The following is a 6,207-nucleotide window of genomic DNA, read 5'->3' on the forward strand; positions in this document are numbered from 1 at the left end:
TTCTGCTATGGGCACCACCCAAAGGGCATGAGGCCAAGTGATCATGTAGACTGAAATTTCAGCAGCTGTCAGTGACACAGACCTTTCCCCCTTTAAACTGATTGTTTGGGAGATTTGTTATGGTGATGGAAAGCTAACAGACACAAACCTGGCTATAGAAACCCTTGAATGCAGTTAGAGAGAAAGCTCAGTAGTTAAGAGCACCGAGGCTAAGGGTGCAATTCCCAGCATCCACACAGTACTTTAGAACCATCTGTAACTCTAGTTTCCAGGGCCTTCTTCTGGCCTCCATGGGTACTAGTAATATGTCACTCACATACACATGTACACACACACACACACACACACACACACACACACACACACCAAAACCCCCCAATACCCACAAAAATACACAAAACCCCCTTAAAACCTTAAAAAAGAGCCTCTTGAATGGATGACAGGTGCTGTGCTCTGGGTGAGAACAGGTGGAGAATTCGCACTTACCTGCAGGAAATGTAATGTAACACATGACTGAGAGGCTATTGGCTGCATTCAGTGCGAACATTGAGGAAGATTTTCAACATTCAAAGATTCTACATGTCTACAGAAGTAGTATAAAAATTCCTTCTACCTCCTGGATATTGGAAGTAGACAAGATTGCCAGGCAAACTTGGGTTCACGGGGGGTGGGGGGTGGAAGTAAGGGGAAATGGTTAGAGAGAAGGAAGAAGGGGAGGATGGGGGATGGCTTGGGGGAATGGGATGGGGGGGAGGGAGGAAGGATGGATATGGGAGCAGGGAAGTATATATCTCAACTAAGGGAGCCATTTTACGGTTTGAAGAGACTTGATTCTAGAGGGGTTCCCAGGCCCAAGGAGAGGTCCCCAGATTGTTCCCTGGGCAGCAGAGAAGAGGGTGCCTGAACTGGCCTTGGCCCATAACCATACTGATGAATATTTTGCATATCACCATAGAACCTTCATCTGGCGATGGATGGAGATAGAGACAGAGACACATATTGGAACACTGGACTTAACTCCCTAGGTCCAAATGAGAAGCAGAAGGAGGGAGAACGTGAGCAAGAAAGGCAGGACCAGCGGGAACCTTCATCTGACGATAGATGGAGATAGAGACGGAGACCCACATTGGAGCACTGGACTGAGCCCCCAAGGTCCAAATGAGGAGCAGAAGGAGAGAGACCATGAAAAAGGAAATCAGGACCGCGAGGGGTGCCTTCACCCTCTGATACAAGGGGATTGATCGAATGAGAGCTCACTAAGGCCAGCTGGACTGGGACTGAATGAGCATGTGATCAAACTGGATTCTCTGAATGTGGCTGACATGGGGGCTGACTGAGAAGCCATTGACAATGGCACTGGGTCTTGTTTTGTCTGCATGTGCTGACTTTTTGGGATCCTAGTCTGGTTGGATGCTCACCTTCCTAGACCTGGAGGGAGAGGGGAGGAACTTGAACTTCCCACAGGGCAGGAAACCCTGACAGCTCTTAGGACTGGAGAGAGAGGAGGAGAGGGAATGGCGGGGGAGGTGAGGGAGTGGGGGGAATGGGGGGTATGGGGAAGAGGGGAGGAAGTGGAAATTTTTATAAACAAATAAATAATTTTGAAAAAAAAGAAGCTAGAAAAAAATTCCTTCTAGCTATGGATATGCTTTCTTTATAGTTCTTACCTTTTTTGATTTATTTTTTTAGGTGTGTGTGTGTGTGTGTGTGTGTAGGTCTGAGGTTGATGTTGGGTGTCTTACTATATAACTCTCCATCTTATTTTTTTGAGACAGTGTCTCACACTGAACCTGGAGTTCAAATCTAGACTTCAGGACCAGCAAGCCCCAGTGAACTTCCTGTCTCTACCTCCCCAGTGTTGGGATTATACATTCTGTGTCTTAGGGTTTTATTGATGTGAAGAGGCACCATGACCCCAGAAACTCTGATAAAGGAAAACATTTCATTGGGGCTGGCTTACAATTCAGAGGTTTAGTTTGCTATCACCATGGCAGGAAGCATGGTGGCATACAGGCAGATATGGTGCTGGGGAAGGAACTGAGAGTTCTATATCTAGATCCACAGTCAGCAGGAAGAGAGACACTAGGCCTGGCTTAAGTTTCTGAAACCTTGAATCTCATCCCCAGTGACATAAATCTCTGTCAAGTAGCACCCCTCCCTAATGACCAATCATTCAAATATATGAGCCTATGGGATCATTCTTATTCAGACCACCACATGCTTCCTTGCCCAGCTTTTCTATATGGCTTCTGAGGGATCGAATTCAGGTCCTCGTGCTTAAATGGCTGAGCCATCTTCCCTGTTCTTTTCTTTTGTTTTATTTCCTGAAACATGGGTTCTTGCAGCCTTAAATTTGCCCACACTAAACTTAGCAGAGGGTAATTTTCAACTCCTAACCTTCCTGCCTCCATCTCCTGATGCTGGGATTACAGGCAGGTATCACAAAATCTGGCTACTATTTAATAAGTGTAGTGATAGGTTTATTTACATATAATTTGCATACTATATAACTCACCTAGCTAAGTTATAACATTTGATGGTTTTGTCACAGTCACAGGATTGTGCAACTAGTAGCACATATTTTTTTTTCCTCTGGGGGTTGTTGGGGGAGCCAACCCAGGGTCTCATACATACTAAGTATGGTGCGCACCACTGACTTGCAACTCTAATTGCAACCACAATTGATTCTAGAATATTTCTATCACTTCATAAGGAAACCTCTGAACTCAGTGCTATAACTCAAACCTGTAATTCCAGCACTTGGGAAGAAGAGGCTGGAGGAGTACCACAAGTTAGAAGCCAACACAGGCTAGACTGAGGCCGTTCTGTAAACAAATCCTTCCACTGACTAGCAAGAGACAGCACATTCGTTAGCATCTGTCTCCCCCTTCTCTTCCATTCTGCCAGCCTGTACGTGGCCATGATTTCATCATCTTCATGAGCACCAGTTAAACAGACAAGAGAGACCCATATGTGTCATTAAATTGTAAAATCACAAACCAGGCCAAAATCCAGTCACAGAGAAACAAATAGATGGGATTTGACTACTCCCTTAGTAAAATAAACTATTTGAAAATTCACACTTGCATGCTAAAACCATATTTTTGACTCATACTATTCATTTTAAAAAAGATGTTGTTCTTGGGGGTTTTTCATTCTTTGACCTTTCTGCCAAGTTGCAAATTTAAGCCCTTCCATTCTCTCTGGGCTCATAATAAAGGGAAGGGCTCAAATAGATGCAGAACACAGAGTAATAAAGAAGTACTTCTTGACTTTTAAAGTTTAGAAACCTCAGCGGGATGGCTCAGTAGGTAAAAGCACTTGCTGTCAAACCCAACAGTCTGAGTTCTATCCCTGGGACTCTCATTTCCTGTGGACAGAAAAGCAAACCTTTTCTCCAAAGTAACATATCTTTTGACTTTAATTTTGAAGTCAAGGTATTTTCAAAATACCAATCTTGAATTAATTCATCAATATTTATAAACAAATATATGTTTTAGCAGCTGTTACTCCTTCCTCAGCATTCAAACAATTCAAAGAAAATATAATAACATACAGTATCCAGACTCTCTGTGTATTTTTCATCTTTATATGGCTTTATTTTAACCTCTATTTTTTTATTTTTAATTTTTATGTTTTTGAGACAGGGTTTCTCTGTGTATCTCTGTCCTGGAACTCCCTCTGTAGACCAGGCTGTCCTTGAACTCACAGAGATCCGCCTGCCTCTGCCTCCCAAGTGTTGGGATTAAAGGTTTGTGCCACACACCCAACTACTCTCTTCCTTTCTTTTTATTTTAAGAACTTTAACCTTTTTTCTTCTTTTTTTCTCTTTCCATCATCTGAGTACCCAAAATTGAAATCAGGCCACTTGGCTTGGTGGCAGGTGCCTTAATTGTCTAAGCCATCCTGCTGGTCCTTGCTAGTGCTGCTTCTTTAAAGATTTTAGTTTTACCATTTTAAAATTCTCTGTGTACATGTGCCTGTTTGTGGCCATGTGCATGTGAGTGCCCATGCCCCATAAGGCCAGAAGTATCAGATGTCCTGGGGCTGGAAGTATAGGTGGCTACCAGCTGCCCATGGTGGGTGCTGGGGACCAAACTCAGGACCTCCAGACAAGCAAGCAGCACATGCTCTTAATGACTGAGCTATCCTGCCGGTCCCAGCTGCTTGCTTCTTGATGCAACGTTTGGTCACCAGTGCAGCCTGTGAATCAGTATTGTCCAATAGAACTGGGGTTGATGATGGATGTGCTGTCTGCTACACTGTTGAACAGCTGAAATATGCAAGTGTGACTGCAAGGCTGCATTCAGTGATATATGTGGCTACCAGCTACCACCCTGGACATTGGAGATGTTTCCATCATTGAAGAACGTTCTGCTGTAGAGCACTGCTCTCCTGGGAACCAGCCCGAAGCTTTAACCTGTCATTGATTTTGCTTTTGTAGTGGGAAAATAGGCAGCTGGAAAAGGGAGAACTGAGAAGGGGTCTGCGTATGGACAGTGGGAGTCCTATCAGCCCCAGGAGTTCTGGGAACCAGCAGAGTTCACATCTTAGGATCAGGCTGTCTCAAATGTCATGAAACTGGCAATATTTCTCCAATTTCCCCTTGTTTGGTTCCTGTGACTTTTGGGCACTTCCACTTGTCCTGCACGAGACGACACTGGCTCTAAAGGGTCTCAGTCCCAGAACAGGAACAGTCAATGCTGTCAGGGCCTACAACGCTGGTTCCCATAGGGTCCTGGTCCTGACCTCTAGGCTCATAGTGTTTAATATATGCCTTCAGAGAAGTTGTCTCATATGTATTTTTTTATTTCATTTAGACAATGACTTTATTCCAGAATATTCTTCTACTTTGTTTTTCCTACTGAATAGAGTATGTTTCAGAAATATTCCATTGGAATCATTTTTTTTAAAGATTTTCCTTTCTTGGCTGTCTTTATTACAAAAAAGCTTAGACTGGGGAAAAAAGGACCTTCAGGGGCTTGACTGAAAGAACATAAAAACCTCAGGTTTAGTTTATAGATCTCAAAGGCAATTGTTGTTGAGACTGCAGTTTGCTTCAAGGCCTTTCGGGAAGGTGATTTTCCTGTTAAAAAAAACAAACAGGAGTTTGCTTGGTGATAAATTCAGGCAGTGTGTGGGCTGATTAGATAATGGAGTAGGCAATCAATGCATTAGTCTCCCAGGATGACTACTGCAGTGGAAGGAAGCAGACTTTTAGGCAAGGTAGCTCCAGCATGGGTGTCTGTGTTGTGGATTCAGTCCATGATGGCACCAGACAACAATGTTATTTTTGATGCCTCTTGAACGACTTCTAGACTCCTAGTTTCTTTTCCTTCTACCACCTCCACTCAAACATTCCAGACTGGCCTTGAAATCCTTGGGTAGCTTCTTGAACTTTTGAGCTTAGATCTTCACCTCCCAATAGCAGGAGTTATAAGCGTTTACCACCTTGCTCAGCTAAGTAAGAGTGCATCATACATACTCTTCCTACCTTTTCCCGTTTCCTTGACTGTTTAGTGAAGATGGCAACGGCTATTGAGATCAGACTGTGCCCTACTCTAAGTTACTCTATATTGTGGAAAACAGTGGGGTTTCAGGCTGTGCCTTGCTTTGGGAGATTCCGTCTGAGGATGGAGGATGATTTTCCAACTTGGAGTACCTATAAAAAAAAAAACACCATCTATCCTACACCACCCACAAGGCATAGGCTGATAAATAACATTCCTAAAAGTAGAAAAAGTGCTGTCCTAATGACTTTATCAAGCACAGTGGAACTATAGGAAGACATGGGCATATTCAAATCACATCAGAATAACCAGGCCCAAGAATTTATTTGACACACCAGACTGAGGAAAGGTCACAGTGCCTGGACAGCATAAAGAGGAAGACACTTAACACTGATGGTGGTGGCCCCATAGACATGTCCCACCTGGTGTGTGTGTGTCTGTGTGAAATTAAGATTGGAATAAAATGGCCAGTATCAAGGAAAGAAGGACTTGGTGACTGTTGTCAACCAACCACCAAAATAAATAAATAAATAAATAAAGTATTGTCAGTCAATAAATTCCAACATCAGGGAAAGATAAAATCTTCTCCATTTATGTTTCTAACATGGCATGCTCATGACTGTACATTGCATATTGCATTTATTCTCAATGAGTTTGCAAGAATAAATACACCTGGTCTACGTAAGCCAGGCAAGTG

This window comes from Myodes glareolus, chromosome X, assembly GCF_982192425.1.
Source record: "Myodes glareolus chromosome X, mMyoGla1.1, whole genome shotgun sequence".
Lineage (NCBI taxonomy): Eukaryota > Metazoa > Chordata > Mammalia > Rodentia > Cricetidae > Myodes > Myodes glareolus.